The sequence below is a fragment of the Anser anser genome, assembly GCF_964211835.1.
Source record: "Anser anser genome assembly, chromosome: 1".
NCBI classification, from domain to species: Eukaryota; Metazoa; Chordata; class Aves; order Anseriformes; family Anatidae; genus Anser; species Anser anser.
The window spans coordinates 50,544,095-50,564,206 of record NC_139720.1 but is presented as its reverse complement, the minus strand read 5'-3'; the positions used below and the strand labels follow the sequence as shown (position 1 = coordinate 50,564,206).

The 20,112-nt window shown below is 38.5% G+C and overlaps 1 long non-coding RNA gene across 3 annotated transcripts; it reads left to right on the top strand.

Annotated features, from left to right (window-relative positions):
- The first annotated feature begins 7,334 nt into the window (after window positions 1-7,334).
- LOC310888891 lies at window positions 7,335-19,893 on the top strand. Of its 3 annotated transcripts, XR_014576242.1 has the most exons (5): window positions 7,335-9,057; window positions 16,027-16,085; window positions 17,455-17,684; window positions 18,716-19,237; window positions 19,357-19,893. It is a non-coding gene; the product is annotated as an uncharacterized lncRNA (long non-coding RNA). The 3 variants fall into 3 exon arrangements; XR_014576241.1 differs by lacking the exon at window positions 18,716-19,237; XR_014576240.1 differs by lacking the exons at window positions 17,455-17,684; window positions 18,716-19,237.
- Window positions 19,894-20,112: the final 219 nt, after the last annotated feature.

The window sequence follows — 20,112 nt, the reverse complement described above, 5'->3', positions numbered from 1 at the left end:
TGTTTTTCACTAAATCTAGGGGTCAGTCTTTGTATGTGGGGGTGGGTTAATATGAAGAGCTTGGAGGGCACATTGAAGCCATAAATATCCAGGTTTTTGGCTAAGTACAAGCAGACTTCCCTTTCAGTCGTTTGCTCAAATAAATGCCTTGCTCTTCTCAAGCAAGGTCACCTTATCTCTTTTACTCCCTTGATTCAGGAGCCAGCCTGTCTTTGGTGAAGCTTTATTGCTGTTTCTGTTAACTCTTTCAAACAGTAAAGCTTGCGCTTTTTTTTTTTTTTTTTTTTTTTTAAGCAGTCAGGATGGGTAAAAAGAGAAAATCTTGGCTTGCTGCCATACTCTGTGTTTATGGAGGCTAATATGTTACAGAGCCTGGGAACTGTGGGACAAAGAGCTGTGATCTTATACTTGTCAAGTCTTGTCCTTGGCATTCTGTGCTGACCCTGCAGAATTACCAGTGTGGTCTCTCTTCAGTTTCTCAACATGTGAGGTACTTCTGTACCCCATGTGTTTTTTTTTCTGTCCTTTTTTTCCCTATCAAACTCCTAAGGGGTAACTGAGTGCAAGAGCATAAAAGGATTCTGACCTCAACTGATGCTTAAAATGTGTGCATATGCAGGAATTATGTACATGCCTTTCTGCCTACATGAGTCAAGTTGGCCTGTCCTTCCTGACTCTGCCCATATTTTCAGCATTCCTGTCTAAGTAAATTTAATTTTAAAATCTCTCTTAGCTGAGATCATGTGATCCTGCTGTACTTCTATGTGATTATCAGTTTCTGATCCTCTCCATACCTAACCTTTTATCCTGGTTTGGGGCAGAGGGAGTGGTTCAAATGGTTAATATGGCCTGAAGCACTTTTTCCTCATTCACATCCCTTCGAACCCTATGTGTCTGTCATCCAAGTGTATTACAAAAGTAGAATAAATTTAGTAAATCTTTTTTTTTCTTTTTTTTAGAAACAAACTCTCCCAATTCCCAACAGTTTAAATTTAAACCAAAGATGTTTGCCCAATGCACAAAAACTTTATTTTGTTTTGTTATAGCTGTTTTTCTGTATTTATGAGTGGTATGAGCAATTTCAATTGAAGCACCTCTTCTTAGGAGGTGAATGAGACACATTTAACAGATGGATGGGGAAGAATATGATTGCTCATGCTTCTCAAGCTTTACAATAGAAGGATGGGAACATTTGGTATATGTGCCCTTCTATGCCCACATACTAGCAATGCAGCATGGGAATGTTGACAACATCTCTCTTTTTTTTTCTTTCTGCTGTTTTTAATGAACTTTAACACACCTGGAACACTCTAAAGCACAAGAAGGAACCTCAGACTGAAGAATGGCAGAGGGAGAAATCAGCAAGTAAAGCTTGATCCTCCCTCTGGATGTATCTGTAACAAAATTTCAAAACCTTTGACAAGACCTACAATTTAGCTGCAGGATTTAATACTAGAAGATTGACGTGTTTACTGTAATGGCAGTAAATTGACTATCCAGAAAGAGCTGTATATCTTTGCAGCACAGAATGTGTCTGTGTCTGAGGGAGATGGAGGCAAATTATATCTAAATGCAGATAATCAAGCTAAAACGATTACACTAGAACCATAAGAAATAATTAGAGAAATAGATTGCAAAGAAAGAGAGAAGGAAATACAGACACTACTTTAGGCCTCTCCACTTTTGTTTATATTGACCTGAAATTGAGTCTAATTTTAGAAAACGACATTATTGTCTTGAGCTTGGAGAAGACTCCAAGAGAATGATTTTTCTTGCTACAGGCTTTTACTAAGTGGAAAAATCTGTTAGCAACAAGTAATGTGATTTGGGGGGGGGGGTGGTGAAGAGTATCTCAGAAGCTTCTGCTACAAATTGCCTTTAATTTGAACTAGAAAATTCTGACAATTCGAGGGGTAACAATTCACACATCACTGAGTTTCTTTTCCATCTTTATCTGTAGACATCATGCAAGATGAGACAGTTACTGATTTTTACATGTGGTTATTGGCAATTCTTGTACAGATTTGTACATACATTGCAGATAGTGGCATTTGGGGAAATTTAGAAAACCAGATTGGGGGAAGAAAGGGGAGAGAGACTTCTGCTCCTCTTGTCCCTCTTTCCCCCCAATTATATGCAATACAGAAGCCTAGAGGAAGAGAATGGTGCATGAAACTTATGTTACTCAGTGCTCTTCTAAGGCATCTGCTATGTACATTCCTTGCTGTGTGATATTTTCAAAGCTGCTATGAAGAAAGCTGCTTGCCAAAGGGAGAATACCAGAAAGTGAAATATTTCTGCCTCTTGCGCAATCCCAAAGAAGTGACCTTGGACAGGAATTGGAATGAACTTTCTGTGGGCAGCACATGTGTGTGGTATTACCAAGCCACTCTGAACGCAGAAGTTATTCCTTATCTACTGGGGTCAGCTGTTCTGTCATTTCAAATGTCTTCTTTTCTCACTTGCGCAGTACTTTTAATTGTTTGGTAATTATGTCTTTGGGCATCAGTCTTTCTGCATTTCTCTGGTCCACACTCTTCTCCCTCTACGGCTTCCTCTGAGATTTTTTTATTTATTTATTTTTAACTTCTCTAGGTACTATTCAGTGTCTTTAGCAGCTATGTTATAACTGATGTAACTTTACAAGCTTTGTAGAAGAAGAATCCTCTTCTGCTCTTCAGGTTAAGTTCTGTGTTGTAGATGCAGAATCCTATCACGCAATTTTCAGTCTTTAATGATGAAGAAAGTGTTCATGTTTTTTTGTTCATGTTTTTTTGTTTGTTTTTCTACAGAACCTTCACCTTCTTGCTCCTGTCCTCCTTGTCCTTTTTACACAGTAAGACAAAGAAGGAAGTAGAGGATCTATTGAGAAGGTACACAGTCAAAGAGAAGTCATTTCTTTCTGTCTTACATCCATCAATTACTTTGTCATGTTTCTGTAAGAATATTTCAGCAAAACCAAAATGATGGGACTGTAATAGTAACCATCACCCCATTTGATAGTAGGCTTCCCATAGACTCAACTGGCAGTTTGACAGTCCTCTGCCATAGTTACTACACCCTGCTGATTAAACTGCTGTTACCACAAATTGATCTTGACAAAAACAAATTCATTTCTATTCTGAATTTCAAATTTGACCTTGGTAGGTTTACAAGCTTAACCACCATACTGGATACAGAATATGTAGCAATAAAACCTTACATAATAATAATAGTAAAAAATCTCTTTTACTGTCTGTTTATTCTCTCTATTGCATGACAAACTTTTGTGGTATGGCTAAAAGTCAAATTGAAAATTTTTTTCTAAAACATACAAAAATTACCCACTACTGTTTATAAGAGGGATTTGCCTGGGCACAGAACCTCTGTCATTAGCCAACTTGTGACTGACATATCTTAGCCCCTATCAATAGTAGTATGAGAAACTGCCATTTTACTTGCATCATCTTCCAAGGTTTGGAATGATGAGGGGGAAAAACAGAGGAAAAAGGTAATAGATAAGTCTCACTATAAAATCCTGCCAAAACAGATTAATATACTGTAAACACTATGTAAATATACTGCATCAATGCAATTGTGAGCACAGGGCTGCACTGGGATTATTATATGAAAACCAACAGTTTTGATAAATTTTTCAGCATATCTGTAAGTTTTACTCAAATTTTGGGCTTGAGGAGAAAGACAGTGGAAATTATCTCCAGAAAACCTCATTTGGTGGCAACAACCTATTTCTTGGAATTAGCTATTATTAAGTATGTAGATTAAACATAGTATTGCAGAGAGGAACAAACAACTGGAAAAACTACTTCCCATGTTTGGGAAACTCCACTGCTATCTAAATTGTGTGGCAACAAAGTTATTCAGTGTGGAGAGGTCCACACCTTCGACCCTTTCTGAAACTCCCATGATTGTAAAGCTAGGTCTGAAGAACACAGTACTTCTTCTTGTGGGCTTAGACCAGCAGGGTCTATTATTTGATTTTAGGACTTGATACTGAGAAGTAGGAAACATTAGCTTGAATTCCTCAAAAGACAGAATTAAACATGGGCCTCCCACATCGTGATTAGTCTTCTAATACTTTTTTTTTCTCTTTTTGCTTGAATTCTGAGAACACCTTGAGTATTTCAGAAGGAAGGGGCATATACCTCTCTATTTTGTGAGATCCTGACTGCTAAACATGTACTGAAAAACAGATTGCCTCTCTTAGAACTCACCATTGGGTTTAAGTACCAGTGAGGTGTTAATCTGCAGAGCTTCAAGTCTGAAAAAACGGAAAAAGCAACAAGTTAAGACATCCTCAACTTTCTGTGACAGCTGAGAAGTCTTCAACAGTACACTTTTGGACATAGATACTTATGTTCTCTGGTATAAAAAATTCTATAAGAGAATTAAATTTATTTCCTAATTCAGTCCTGATGCCAGGGCTGTGTTTACCTGCATATCTGGGATTTTTAGTTCACCTAAAATGTCTACTAAAGAGCCCTCAGTTTCGGGGCAGCAGAGCAATCAGAGAGCTGGAAGGCAGAGGCAGTGCCCGCTGGTAAGTGCAAGAATGGTGTTGTGGTTGCTGTTTTTTTGTTTGTTTGTTTTGTTATTGTTGTTTAATCCTAGGAGAAGAAATAATGGGAAGGAGGTTACAGTTTCCATCTAGAGACAGAAACTGGGTGGGCTATAGAAAACAGAAGAGAATACAAGTAGCAACACAGGCAGAATACAGAAGAAAAACAAAACACTTACTGAAAGGTGTCTGGGAGAGAATAAGAAGCATAGAATAACATGAGAGAAGTGGACAGGGAGAGTGTCTATTCTCAGTGGAGTTTCAGGTGATTCAGTGGACCTATAGGTGACGCAGGCAGGATAAAATGAAGGGAGACCCACATTTCTAGTGAACAGAAAAGAGAAGGGGCAGTGCCTGGAAGAAGGACCTTGAACATGGGGGACATTTCAAAAGAGATGCCAGTCCAGGAGGAGTCTCTCCAAGTGCTCAGGGGTTGTTTCCAAGTTGACTGAGCATGTGTCATTTCCCTTAGTACTGCTGGAAACCTTCCAAGCTCAAATTCATGATGTCAAAAGGAAAATCCCTGATTTACTTTGCAATAACAATATCCTCTCCAACTTTCAGTGTCGAGTATTAATGAACAATTCTGCAGGATCTGAGCTGTAGCAATATGATGGCACTCTAAACTATAAACTTTCTGCTTTTGTTCAAGTCCTGTCTGTTAGAGCTCTGTTTTGTCAGTTATTAAGGTGTGCTGTCCGGTGTATATATTGCATAGGTAACTGCAGAAGGCAAAATGATTAGTGGGGGACAGGTGGGGAGTCAAGCTCATTGTGGGTGGGTTTGTGTGTAAGAACATCTGTGATTTCTGAGGACTAGTCTGCAGCATTTATTTGTTGACTTATAGCTCAGGTGCTTAGGGTTCTGGAGCAGCTTTTTAATGTTTGTTCCAATTGAAGGGGGGAGGAAAAAAAAAAAAAGAAATAAAAGAACCTCAGATAATTACGGTAATTCTGTTGAATGCAGAAATAAAGATGTTTGATTGCAATGTTGAGATTAAAATCATTTTGGCTGGATATATACAGGCAAAGTCAGAATCTTGACTTAGTGTCCACATTAATAAGTTACTTTGCTCAGTCTGAGAATAAAGAATGTGTGAGGGTACACCACTGCCATTTTGCCACAACTTTAAGAAGGATGACATAAGTTTAAAAATACTACAGATTTTTAGATCCAACAGTGTTACTTGAGAAGATCAGAGTCACAGTCAGTTTAGGTTTCCTTTCTGACAATGGCTTATGTCACAGGATAAAGTATTTGTCATTTGCTGTGGGAAAGCCAAAAATAGAACTTTGGTAAGACTCGGGTCAGAAAAGGACTTTCTTCTTTAACTGTTCTGACTGTTCCGTCCTTTTTTCTCCTCCCTTGTGAGGGTTGAAATCATGGGTTATATTCTTAAAAATATTAATGGACCAGCAGAATTATCTGGTATGGTGGTGTGGTTTTTTTGTTGTTTTTTTATTCCTTTTTTTTAAAGAATGTTTACTTATACCTATTTGCATAAGAGTGTGAAGGAGGAGATTATATTATTATACTTGTATTTAGTTTAGGCATGTTTGTGATGCTCTTCATATTAGCATATATCTCATTCCATAAATCACCAACTACCTCAAAAAAGTGGTTTCATCATTCACTCTTCCTTTCAACTAGTTTCTTGCAGATAAAAGTGCTTCTAGTTCATTCCTTCTGTATCAGGGATCTCTTTGTGCAAATGCTTTGTTTAAACAGATGTTAAATAAGATTACAAACATATTGTATGTCTACAAACCAGTCCTGCCAGGTCATAAACACTGATCGTTCCCACTGAAGTGAGAGGATACTTGGGGAAACTTTGAAGACACCCATCAGATCCTCAAGAGCTTACCCATGTCCTTGGGCATCCTTTGCAACCTCCACTCATGCAGATAAATTTCACTGAGGTTACACTAATAACATACTTAAGGCTATAGCTTGAGCTGCGGTGTTCTCCTTTTTATCAGTATTGGTGCACAGTTTTCTTTGATCTGCACTTATGCATTGGCTTCCATCTCAAGATCTCAGAAAGCTTTTCAAATGTTAATGGATTCTACCCATTCTACCCTAGAGAAACTGAGGTGATGAGAAATTACAGGAGATACTTAGGTTCACAAACACAACCTACAACTAAGCTGAGAACAACCCACTGAGGTTACGTATTCCCATACCATACAGGTCATACAGGTATCTGTTGTTAGAATGTCCTTAGCCATCAAAATGCTTCCCTGGTGAACAGAGATGTCTGGTGCTGATGGGAGGGGAAATTTTGTGCTCCTGGTGCTTTCATGGAACATGGAGCCCATAACTACTGCGGAGAGGGGTTGGTAATCTTTCAAGAATGATGAGCCAGACCATAGTTTTAATTCTCAAATTAGTGGTTCAGTATGACAACTGAAATCCAGCAGGAGCTGTAGGGGGATGATCTTCACAGAAGCAGCTTCCAAAGACTTTGAAATTCAGGAAAGCTGGGAGTACCTGCCTCACATAGACACTGATTTGGGGGTACCTTGTCTTCCAGGGCCCAGATCTGCTCAAAAACCTGTTCAAGCTCTGGTGCCCACTCTATAAATATCCAACACTGGTATGGATAGCTCGAAAAGAGACCTCCAGCTGTGGAAGTAGTGGGTGCTCATTTGGTTGAAGGGAAAAACAAAAACAAAAAACAAAACAACAAAAAAAAACACTAAGTAGAATGCATTCATCATACTTCATCTGGATGTTTTCAGGAAAATAGAAGAACATGCTTATTTGGTTAAATGTTCTGAAAGAAAAATATCTACTGCAATAGCCTCTTGTTGTATCTGAGTCTAAATGTTGTCCTGTAGATGTGTAATGCCTGAAGAGTGCTTACATTGTAAAATAGGTGATGAATGAATATGGAGCAGTTGGTTTATGTAGATTTCTATGTGGGAGAAAATAATTTTAAATTATAGTTTCACTTAGTTGAATCATTGGTGTTAGCTGCTTTCACATACATCAGAAAGAATTGGACAGTTCTTTTATCACTGGATTTAGGTTGAAGTGGCAAAACCAAAGTAATGTAAATTATTTTCACATGACTATCTGGCTTAACTTCAATGGACATTAAAGAGTTACTTTAAGTTCACAGCACAGATTTTCAAGTGGCTACTCGTTTTTTAAAAAATATCTGTTTGTAAAACTAGTTTCTGGATGAAAGGAAAGCAGTGTGTGACTGCATGTTTTGTGAACAAATAAATCTACAAAATTTATTCACTGATCTGTAAACTAACTGGAGAAAAATCATAATGGCTTTGCTGTAGCAGCTTTCATAGTGTAAGGAGGCCTTCTGGTGGTGAGAACAAAGAATGTTTCTTCCAGTGATTAGCATTTATCCGAACGCATATGAAAATCTACTCAAATTTACATGCATAGAAGCTAAAATTCACCTGCTGTATAGAAGGCTACTTTAAATATTTAAGTCATGATTGTTTTAGACCCTGAGCTTTTGTTGTAACTGTATACCTTTTGACCTTCTTAAGTCAATATAAGAGGAACAAAGAATTTATCATGAATAAGTTTTCCAAAACTTTGCTTAAGTGAGACCATATGATATGCTGATATCAACCATTAACACTTTGTTTTATCTGAACAAATAAATGTTAAAAGAACATACAACTTGCAAAATAACTTCCAAGCCATCATTCTTAATAACAACTTAAACCTCAATATTCATTATCTGAACAGTTACATTTCAAGTTCTTAAAGTACTCCTTTTTTACTTTTTTTTTTCTTTTCCAGCATAGTATGCTTTCCTTCTGAGCAGTATAGCCAGTTACACAGTAATATATCCATTTTGCTATATTTTATTTAAAATGAAGGTATTTTCTAGTATTCAAACCAAAAAGTATTTAACTCTAAAATACTTAAGTTCTTCCTTAAATTATGATATTACATCAGAAAGTTCTTCAATGCCAGAGCTTCTGTTAGAATAAGTATTCCCAGTTTAACGCACTCCTTGAAATGTACAGGAGGAATTTCTTGAGTTTGAGAATGTCTTCTAATGTGGTGCTGCTAGAAGATGCAGTTGGATGAACCAAGATATTCTTCCTAGTCTCCAGTCCTATTTGTATTGTGCACTGAACTGTGAAGAGAGATCTTCATTGAGAGTGGATGTTTGTTGCTGGTTTCTCAGTTGGTTTGCTAAACAATGAGCATTAGATTTTAACAATAACTGGCCATCTCATAAGAATTTTATATCAGTTTCTTCAAAAACAAACTTCTTGCTTCAAACTTGGAAGAAAACAATTGTCTACCTCTAGAATATCCCTACTCTCTGTTAAAAGGGCTGCTTCTAGCTCCTTGCAGCTCAGGAAGGGGAAGTGCAGAGCCATCAGCTGTTGCCCTTTGTGTTTAAGCAGCTGGGCCTGAACAGGGCAGGTCTTCATAATATCGAGGTTTGCTATCTCTCCTGCTCTTAGCTGAGACCACATGCTGTTCTGCATACGAGAGACCTTCTTCAACAGGTCAATGATGGGTCTCTGGTAGCAAGAGAAAATTGTGCTCGTTTTCGGGGGGGGGGGGGGGGGGAGGAGGGTCAGACATGCGTGAGTTTTATGAATCCTAGAAAATCCACCTTAAATTCACAGCAGTTCTGTAGAACAACACTGGAATTTTCTAGACATAGTTCCCTGCAGTGGGGAAAAAAATATAGCAGTGTTGTATGAGGCCATATGTGTGATTTTTGACTCTTTTTTTTGTGTGTGTGTGTGTGTACTTCAGCATTATTAACTACAGCCATCAGGTGGCAGTCCCTAGTTAAGTACAAAACATATTTCCAGCATCTAGGTGGATTTACATGGAGAAAAATTTGCTCTCAATCTTTCTCTGTGATGTAAAGAAAGGGAATATTTCAAGATTTTTTTCCTTGTTTGTCTGATTGTTTTTGCAGTCCTTGCTAGCCACTGAAATCTGTCTCTTCTTTATCTTCTAAACTTGAATTGCAGCCTCATTATAACTCACAAACACATCCTATGAGTGAATGGGTTTTCCCTCCAAGTTTACTAGAAGTTCTAGTTCTCTGACCTGTAATTCTGTTGAAAATGTGATTAGAAAACAAAAATATCCTTTACTCTTTTAATAAGGATCTATTTAAAACAAAAAAGAGGTGTTGATGTAGAGAAATCAAGTTCATTGTTATAGAAAACTGATAACATTATACTGTGTCTGAGTGCAAAAGCATTAATGTTGTCTTCTGGTGTGCAATTTTAGTAATCATTCTCATTGTTCTTTAGAAACTCCTTCTAAAGTAAAGGAGATTTGTATACATATTATTTAAACTTTTAGAAGGCTGGTGTCAAATCTGTGTATAAGCTTTCTCCTTGATTTCTTCATGGTTTTGGAGCCTTTCTCTGGGAGAAATTTGTTCTCTTAGGAACAACTCTAAAGTTTCAACTTAGGCTACCATTAGAAACACTCCGTGCCTTTTGGGAATAATAGTACTGATTTTTGAGAAAGTTAGTGGTAGATCTTACTTTAAAAATTCTGGTAAAAATAGGTTCCTGGAACTTTGTGGTGGTTGTTCCAGGGATGTCCTTTGTCCCTGTTTGTGTACAACAAAAGAGCTGGAACAGGGTTTAATGCTTCTCCTATGTTGTTGGGGAAAAACACTGATTTGCAGTCATTTCTGCTCTATGTGCAAAACACAGTGGACAGGCTGAGAAGACATTTCCTGTGAAACCATGAGAGGGAGTTAAAAGATGCACTGATTTCCAGTGTGTCCCAAAGATGCTATCGGTCAGTGATGGATAAGAAAAAAATGAGAATAGGAAATATTTTGCATTTTGATCCAGGGAAGAAGGAAAAAAAAGACATCTGAGATCCATTCCAGCCTTTTTCTCACATTAGGTTCTGTAGCATTTTACATATATTTCTCTTCCAGTCTTCCTGATCCCCAGCTATGCTGGCAGCTCAGACAAAATTTATTAGGGATGTGAATATTTTGTTGGTTGGGGTGTTCAGAGTATGCCTTGTCTTTAGTTTATCCTCCCATGCATCTTCTTTTCCAGCCAAAATCTCCCATAACTTTATACAAAATGTCTGTTGCAAACCCAAGTGTAACCTTCCTCTATGTTATGACTTGGCTTCTGGCTGGAAGCCAAACTGAGACTTGATTCTTAGAAACACAGATTATTTTAATGCACACTAGAAAAGACCCAGACTAGCCAGCTCTCTGAACTGGGAGATTTACCAGCTGGTGCAAATAGACAGTGGGAATTTACTGATACCCAACTGCGTAATGTACTGGTCTACTTATTTTCTCTAAAAGATTATGCTTTTCCATGAATTCGATTAGCATGTAGTCAGCAGTTATTTCTCCATAATTACCCAACCCAAAGTTGGGTAGTAACTCCATTTTGTTGAAGGATCTTTCTATCAGTCAGAAAATGTTTTTACCTTTTAAAAAACTTCATGTAATTAGCTTTGACTGGGACAATAGCAAAAATACGATAACTTTTGTGCTAGGCGTAGCTCCAAAAGCCTCATTAATAGAGGTTACATAAAACAGGAAGACTGAGGAGACACTGGCCTTAACACTAGGCTTATTCAAACAAGATATCACTCATATCCAGTCATGGTCTGTCTTGAGACACGGATTTTCAGACCTGTGTAGGTGTTAGACTCAGTTTAATCTTAATAATAATGCAGTCAACTTACATATCCCAGGTCAGAGTAAGGTCTATATCGACAGGTCCTTCGAGACCTTCTGTAGAGTTTTCAGGTCCCTGTTTCTGATGCTCATTGAGCAGTCACACGAAAGCACCTGTATCTTTGACAAAATACCGCAATTTTAGGAGGTAGAAGTCTTTTGGTAATGTTGTGTGACAGTCTCCACTTACCTCTGTATTTGCAGGTCCTTTATTTGTGATTCATCAAGACTGTGTGTGTATGTCTACGTAAATAAATTTTCAAAATGGGGGGGGGGGGGGGGGGGTGGAACTAACCGTAGAGTAGCTGAACATCTTCAGGGTATGCTTTTCATGTGTCTGTAATCACCAGTTCATTCCACTTTATTGCTGTTTTGGTATTCTGGGCTTAGAAACCTTTATGGCCTTGCACACGTACACATTTTCAGCTCTAGTGAGCACATGGTAGACCAAGAAGCTCTGATTGCAAAAGCACAAAATGTCTGCACACAAAGGACAAGGTTTGCAGAAGACATCCTGAAGAACTCAGATTGCTGTACAGATGAGATTATTTCTCCTCATAATTACTCATGTATGAGTAAAGAGATTCCATTCAGGCATAAGTGTTTTTATTAGAGAGTTTGATTTGACAATGTCTGTGCAAGTAAAATAAGGTAACTTGTAATTACACTGAAGGGAAGCTTGTATTTTTTTAATCTGACTAGTTAACCATGAACAAGTGTCCTGTTCAAAAACTGAACTACTTCCACAAAGAAATAATGAAAAATGGTGCTATATTAATGCTGCTACTTGAAGTTGACACACAAAATCATATGAAATCACAGTTAGATCATTCATGAAGGTGAGTCAAACTACTATTTTCAGTTTCTTAGCAGATTTTAAGATGACACAATCTTAACTGTATTTTTCCTCAGTAAACTGCCTTTGCCTACTTTAAAGAATCTGGGTTTTAGTATATTAAGACAGTTGAAAGAAATTTGATTTTCCTTATTCTGATGTCCAGCCAGAAGCCAAGCAATACCACACAAATATAGATGTGTGCTTATCTGGAAATTATTCTGTATATGTTGCCATTAGTTACATCCATTAGTAAGTCATGAGGATTGTTCAGAGAATAAGTAGTCACTAATAGATTGTCTGGATACATGTTTAAAAGCTATATTCCTCCCCTGGAGTTTACTTTCTCTTTTGACTTTTACTATCCAAACACATTTGGTTTCTGGACATAAAGAAAAATATTTCTTTGTTAAGGTTATCTGAGGTGGAAGTGGAAATAGAAGGTAGAGTTCTGTGTTTATTATAGCAGTTTTGCTAGAGGGTGTTTTTCAAGAGCAAAACAAACTGAACACTGGATGACATTTGCATGTTTGGTTATTGTTGCAAAATGGAATAAAGAATCATTCATAAACTGAAACAAGTAAATATGCTGAGTAATTGAGCATCCTTACATAGTCTTATTTCAACTAGGGAAAGTATTTCTGTGGCATAATGTTGCTGCCTCATAGAGTCACTAAGGTTGGAGAAGACCTCCAAGATCATCTGGTCCAACCATCCCCCTACCACCAATATCACCCACTAAACTATGTCCCTAAGCACCACATCCAACCTTTCATTAAACACCCCCAGGAGCGGTGACTCCAGCACTTTCCTGGGCAACCCGTCCCAATGCCTGACTGCTCTTTCTGAGAAGAAATGTCTCCTAATTTCCAACCTGAACCTCCCATGGTGCAACTTGAGGCCATTCCCTCTAGTCCTATCACTAGTTATCTGTGAGAAGACGCCAACCCCCAGCACCCCACAACTTCTTTTCAGGTAGTTGTAGAGAACAGTGAGGTCTCCCCTGAGCCTCCTCTTCTCCAGACTAAACAACCCCAGTTTCATCAGCCGTTCCTCATAAGACCTGTGTTCCAGGCCCTTCCCAAGGCTAGTCCTTCTCTGGACATGTTCCAAGGCCTCAATGTTTTACTTGTAGTGAAGGGCCTGAAACTGAACATAGTACTTGATGTGTGGCCTCAACAGAGGAACAGAGGTGTGGGTGGGTGGGTGGGTGGGTGATCACCTCCCTGGTCCTGCTGACTACACTATTTCTGATGCACATCTCACACAAGAGACACCTGCAGGTTGCTTATGAATTGTCTGTGTGCAGCTATGTGGAGCTTCTGTGTAGAAAATGAGAAGTAAAGGTTTGGGACTATATTTTATCTAAAACAAGATCCACTATATATTACATGGAAAGTTTTTCATTCTGTAGAAACAAACAAAAATCTCTGAAAGTACACCACCTATTTATTAATACAATTTGATACAAGAAAAATCCATTTCTCCTTGTTGTTCTCTCATCTTCTCCCAGTATAGTATGTACGTATTTTTGGCATCCAGTGATATGTGCCAGAAATTCTGTATTCTTGACAGTTCTGATATACTTTTAGTAACATACAATGATGAAAAGAGACGGGCATGTGCTATCTATGCTGTCACACACTGGATGCTAAAGAGATGACATTTGCAGGGTAATTCTTTGCATGGCTATAAACCTGTCCATGCTTTTATAAAGACCCAAAGTCAGCTGTCTGACTAAGTTGTGAGAGGGCAGTAGGCCATCTGAACAGGTGGCCATAAGCACTGACACAGAAAGATGCTCCTCACGTGTGCTTGCCAAGGGCACAGTTTCCTGCTGGACTGTACTGAGCTCATGCACAGTTAGAGGGATGTGCACTCATTAATCCAGCTCTGAGCTGTATTAACTTTAAAAATAGCTTTTGTGACAGCATGGTGAGAGTTTCTGACCCATTTAAATTTAGCAGGACAGCGTATAAGCAACAGAGATTTCTGGTAAGCCTTCAGTGTTCAGCAGAACAGATAAGAGAAGTGCAGACTAATTTAGTCCAGCTAGAACAGAGGCAGTCACTACTGCTCCAGAGGGAAGAGGAGAAAGATCAGAAAGATTTGAAAGCAATATTGATACTCCAGCAGACAAAGGTCTTCTCTGAATGGGCTTATACCTTTGTGCAAGGAACAGTGTATTATTAACATGGAACACCATCCTGTAAATCCAAATACAGTTAAGATGATAAAGGGGTAAAAAAATTTGCTAAAGAACAAGAATGCATTTTAGTTGGCGTTTCACATCCATAGGTTCTACATAGGTTCTAGTATCTAAGGTTCTATTTTTAGTATATTAAGACACTATAGGTTCTAGTGTCTAAGTTTGTATGTTGCTGCCTCATATATTTCTGTAATCTGGCTATGAGTAATAATGTAAATCAATGTAGCTCTGTTAACTGAAACAGAGACACACCAGTTTACATCCTTGGTAGCAACAGGAGCAGGATGTATGTATTACAGTTTGACTGTATTGCAGAAATTTAGTTGCCTCTTCTTGCCAATTACCTTAGCCACAAATAATCTATGAGCAAATGAGAGGACTCTGTGAAGGTCATTTCAAATTGTGTCAAGACACGGAAAGCATACTCAGTCATTTTTGCTATACAGTCCCAATTGCAATAGGCTTGGTTGCACCAGGGGACACCCATCCCAAGCTAAGTGGAGCAGCTCCAGAGAGACCACCATTTCACAGAGACAGCTGCACCAAAAATTTCCAAAAATATTAACGTATGTAACTGAATAAAAAGTCACTGGTACCAGAGAAGATATCTACTTTGGAAACATTTTTCCTCTTGAAATCACGACTCATGTACATGTACCACTGATCTCGTCCTTACACTTTCTTTATACAGTGTGTGGCTTTTCACAGATGTTTCTCACCAAAGGCATCTTGACATTTCAGCACTTGTTATAATAATAGTAAGTGTCTGTGAGCTAATAACTTTTCAATTTCACTCAGCCCTTTTACAAGACCTTTTCTTGGTTGAAGCTATTCTAAACACAAGCCACTAGAAGGCAAACAAGCAACATCAGGTTTTCCAGGGTAGGAGCTGAGACTGCTGTAGCAACGATGTGTGAATAGTCAGTCCTGTCAGCACTGCTCCCATGCAGACTGCTCTCTCTCTCTTTACAAAGGGGACTCACTAATATTCAGTTACTTCTAAAAAAAAATATATATATATATATATATACTTTAAACTGTATGCATTTTCACTTGAAAGTATTGTATTTCATATAAGGGCAATGTTTAACAGCACTGTGTAAACAGTTTAACAAGATCTAACTCATCACACAGAAATTCCAACACAGAAGCTGTCAATATAGTTGAACATCTCTTGCTATTAGAACCATATACACTTGCATTTATCTTGTATCACTAATTCTGGAATTGGTAACAGAAAATTCACCAGTGTTAAGGTTTTAAAGGATTTTTGTAATCAGGTCTGCATCACAATATAGATAGGGTACAGGGTACTGGCTCATTTCAGCACCTGATTTCTATAACTGCAGTTAAAATAGAGAAATATATTTTACAAATTGGTTCACTAGTGATTTAAAAATGTGAAAAATGAGAATCCACTCTAAAGATTTTGCCACTGCTTAAACACCTTAAAGTTTTTAAATTGTATTTTATTTGTAGACAAGATTTCTCTAACCTTACCTTCCATTACAAGGTGTTACACATTTGTAGGACAGATCAAAGAGCTAATGTTTCTTTTGTAGGTATTTATACGCAACATACCGGTACCTTTCTCTCTCTCTCTTTCTTTTTTTTCTTTTTTTTTTCTTTTTTTCTTTTTAAATTAAGTTAAATAGACTGAGCTTCTTGAGCTTTCTATTATACAAATTCTTTACCGTTCTCATGGGTCTTTACAAATTTTTTATCACTTCTCTGGAATGCAGATACTGGAACAAGACAGAGATGGCCCACAGAAGGAGTGCTATTATTTGGAGGAGAGAAGGTAAGGAAGGAAGAAGAGGGTGGCTGTTTGTGGTTTTTTGTTTGTTTATTTGTTGTTTTTTGTTTTTTTTTTTTAATTTGTTCCTAAGTCTGTGCAAATTTCATCATATTTTTCACTATTCTTTTCACATATGTTTTTCACTATGAGCTGAGCCTTCACTGATTTCCTAGGATGATCCCAATTCTTTTCCAAAGTCAGAAAGGTGGAGTTTCTGAAACTTGAAATGTGTTTAGAAGAGTTGAACACTTTAACTGCAAGCTGAGCATTGACAGCAACTCTTTATCAAAGTCAGTGATGTAGGCCTGCAAAAGAAAGACATCAAGAAAACTGCCATTGTTGTATGCTAAATGTAAACTGAGCCTGTGGTCTATATTTTAAAAGGCATAACTTCTTGTTGGCTGCAGGACACCTCCTATTTTATTGCTGCCAAGTTAATGAGAAATTCAAGTCACTCGGTACCCACTAGTCCAACTTCTTTATTTTATACCATTTCAGCATTCTTCATACTGCTGAAATTTTCGGTGATGATTTTATGTTTTCTAGGTCAATAAGAAAAATATTAATGGAAGAAGGCTAAAACTCCTATGTAGAATAGAATACGGAACAGCATAATTCAGTTGGAAGGGACCTTCAAAGATCACCTAGTCCAACTACCTGACCAATTCAGGGCTAACCAAAAATTAAAGTGTATTGATGAGGGCATTGCCCATATACCTCTTGAACACTGACAGAAAAGGGGCATCAACTGCCTCTCTAGGAAACCTGTTCAAGTGTTTGACCACCCTCACAGTAAATATTTTTTTTCCTAATGTCCAGTCTGAACCTCCCGTGGTGCAGCTTTGTGCTGTTCCTGTGAGTCCTGTCATCAGTTACCAGGGAGAAGAGACTGGTACCTTTTCCCCTGCTCAGGAAGTTGTAGAAAGCAATGAGGTCACCTCTCAGTCTTTTCTTCTCCAGACTAGACAACCCAAGTGTCCTCAGACTCTCCTCATAGGACGTGCACATTCTGCATGCTGGAAGGTTTATGAATGGGCTCTGCACAAGTCAGCACCCTGATGTTAAAACATTTACTATTCAGTGGGAAGCACGGAGGATAAAGATGTTTAGACCACACCTCCTACTGGTACATGGCGCCTTCCTTCTGGACTGGAAGGCTACTTCTTTTTCTTTCACACATGCAGTCCTTCCTGATTTAGATATTGAAAATGTTTTTTTCTCTAAGCTGAGTAGCACATTATTTTCTATTTATTTATGTCCTGGTTCCAGTTAGGACAGAGTTAATTTTTCCTCATAGTAGCTGGTAGGGTGCTATGTTTTGGATTGGGATGAGAGGAGCGCTGATAACATGCTGATGTTTTGGTTGTTGCAGAGCAGTGTTTACACCAAGCCAAGGACTTTTCGGCTTCTCGCTCTGTCCTGCCAGCGAGCAGGCTGGGGGTGCAGCAGGAGCTGGGAGGGGACAGACCCAGGACAGCTGACCCAAACTGGCCAAAGGGGTATTCCATACCATCTGACGTCATGCTAAACAATATATAGGGGTGGCTGGCCGGGGTGGGGGGCCGGCTGCTCGGGGATAGGCTGGGCATCGGTCAGCGGGTGGTGAGCAATTGCATTGTGCATCACTTGTTTCTTACACATTATTATTATTAATACTATTATCATTATCACTATTATTATTATTATTGTTATTATTATATTCCTGTCTTAACAAACTGTCTTTATCTCAACTCACTGGCTTAATAAACTGTCTTTATCTCAACTCACCGGCTTCACTTTCCCGTTTCTCTCCCCCATCCCAGAGAGGGAGGGGGGAGGGTGAGCGAACGGCTGTGTGGTGTTTAGCTGCCAGCCGGGTTAAACCACAACAATTTATTTATTTATTTTTCCTTTCTGGAGGCCACAGGCCTCTATCATAAAGCTCATTTTCAGGTCACTCATTTTTGTGCCATGTGTGTTCATTTTCTTCTTCTGACTAATGGAATCTAAAGTTACATCTCCCACATGTTCAGGTTGTTCAATATGCATTTAAGAATGTATACTGGGCTGTACATGTGTGTATTTATACAACTAATCAGAGTTCTTTGTGCAGAAATCATTCTAGATTGCACAGATGAACAAAGTATTCAATGGACCATCTATTACAAGCAAGAGTCATCTGACACTATAGTCTTTTGCTTGGGCACTCACCTACAAGAAAAAAAAATCTGAGTGCCAGTTCTTTCCACAGTGAACATTCAGGATACAAAACCACACACATTTCATTTCCTACTACATATATGACAAGCATTATCCTTTCTACTGATGTTGGAACTGAAATGCAGGTCTTTTTTCCTCTAGTGAGAGCCTATCTGCTAAGTACAGTGTGGATGTCATGCACTGCATAACATGCTCAGAAGCAGAACTCCAAGTCCTGGGAAACTTCAATGATAAAATTTAAGCTCATTTGACACAAATAGATAACATCTGAATGAGGATTTTCAGGCTGTGTATTTTGGATTGTGAAATATAAAATGATAATTAATCATCTCAACTTTAAATGTACATCTAGTCTCAAGCCATCCATCAGCCACAGAGCTTTTTAGACTATGTTGAACCTTTTCTTCCAAAAATGGATTTATCTTCTCTTTCAGCACCAGCACTAGGAAAAGCTGTTTACTCAGAGCCTTTTAACTTCATCTGAATCTCTACTTACCAATGAGGAATTCAGAGGCATGGAAGTTTAGTAGAGAAATTAATGGCACTGTTGAATTCTGCAGTCTTTTCAAGGATAAGGTGGTGAATATACAGTGGAGAAAATGGAAAAAGGAGTTCAGACGTGACACACCAAACATTCCCATGAAAGAGGAATACCTGAATGGATGTGTTGCATGGTCCCAGAGAGGAGTGGCATGGAGATCACACTGGATGAGACTCCTGCAAGTGACTCAGGACCTGGGTTTTTCCATCCAGACTCAGTAACAGTTTTTGTCATGCAAGGCCCAGAGACCTTGTTCTGGCATCTGCACTACCCAGCCTACTCTGACCGTAGTGACCACTGTCAACATTTCTTAGGCTTCTTTATCCAGTTTCTTGTCAGAAAAAATATAAGGAAAAGGGAAAAGGATAAATTCTAGTGAATATCAACACAGTAAAATCGCAAGGCAAGGCAGGAGGTAAATGCAAATATTTACTTTGCTTCAGGATGAGACAGCTTTTGAAAGCCCTGGTACTGGAAACATTGTTTTCTACATAATACCTGATTTCAAAAGTTTTGTCTGTTTTATCTTCACAGAATCACAGAATACTTTTAGTTGGCAAGGACTCCAGGAGACCGTCTAATTTACACCCTATGTCCAAGCAAGGTCAACTAGAGCAACTTGCCCAGGACTATATCCATTCAAGTTCTGAACACCTCCAAGGATGAAGATTCCATAACCTCTCTGAGTAACCTGGTCTGGTGTTTGACCACCTGCACAGTAAAAAAAATAAATAAATAAATAAATAAATAAATAAATAAATAAATAAAGTGTTTTCTTTTGTTCAAATGGCATTTAATGTATTTCAATTTGTGCCTGTTTCTTATTGTCCATGGGCAATACTGAGAAAAGTCTTCGTTCACTTCCATGAAGTGTATGGGACATGGGTGGGACATACACATGGATATGATTCCCCTGAGCCTTCTTTTCTCCAGGCTGAATAATTACATCCCTCTCAATGTCTCCTCGTATGAAGGATGATTCAGTGCCTTAATCATCTTTGTGGCTCTGCACTGGACTTGCTCCAGTAAGTTCATATCTTTCTTTTACTGGGAAGTTCAGAACTGGACACAGTAGTACAGATGAGGACTCACCTGTGCTGAGCAGAGAGGAAGAATCACCTCTTTTATCTGGCTGGTAATGCTTTGCCTACTGCAGCCCAGGAGGCTGTCCTCCTTCTTTGCTGGGAGGGCTCGTTGCTGGCTCATGGTCAACATGTTTACCACAGCCCCAAAGGTCTTTCTCTGCAGATGTGTTTTCCAGATGATCGGCCCTCAGTGTTTGCCAGTGAA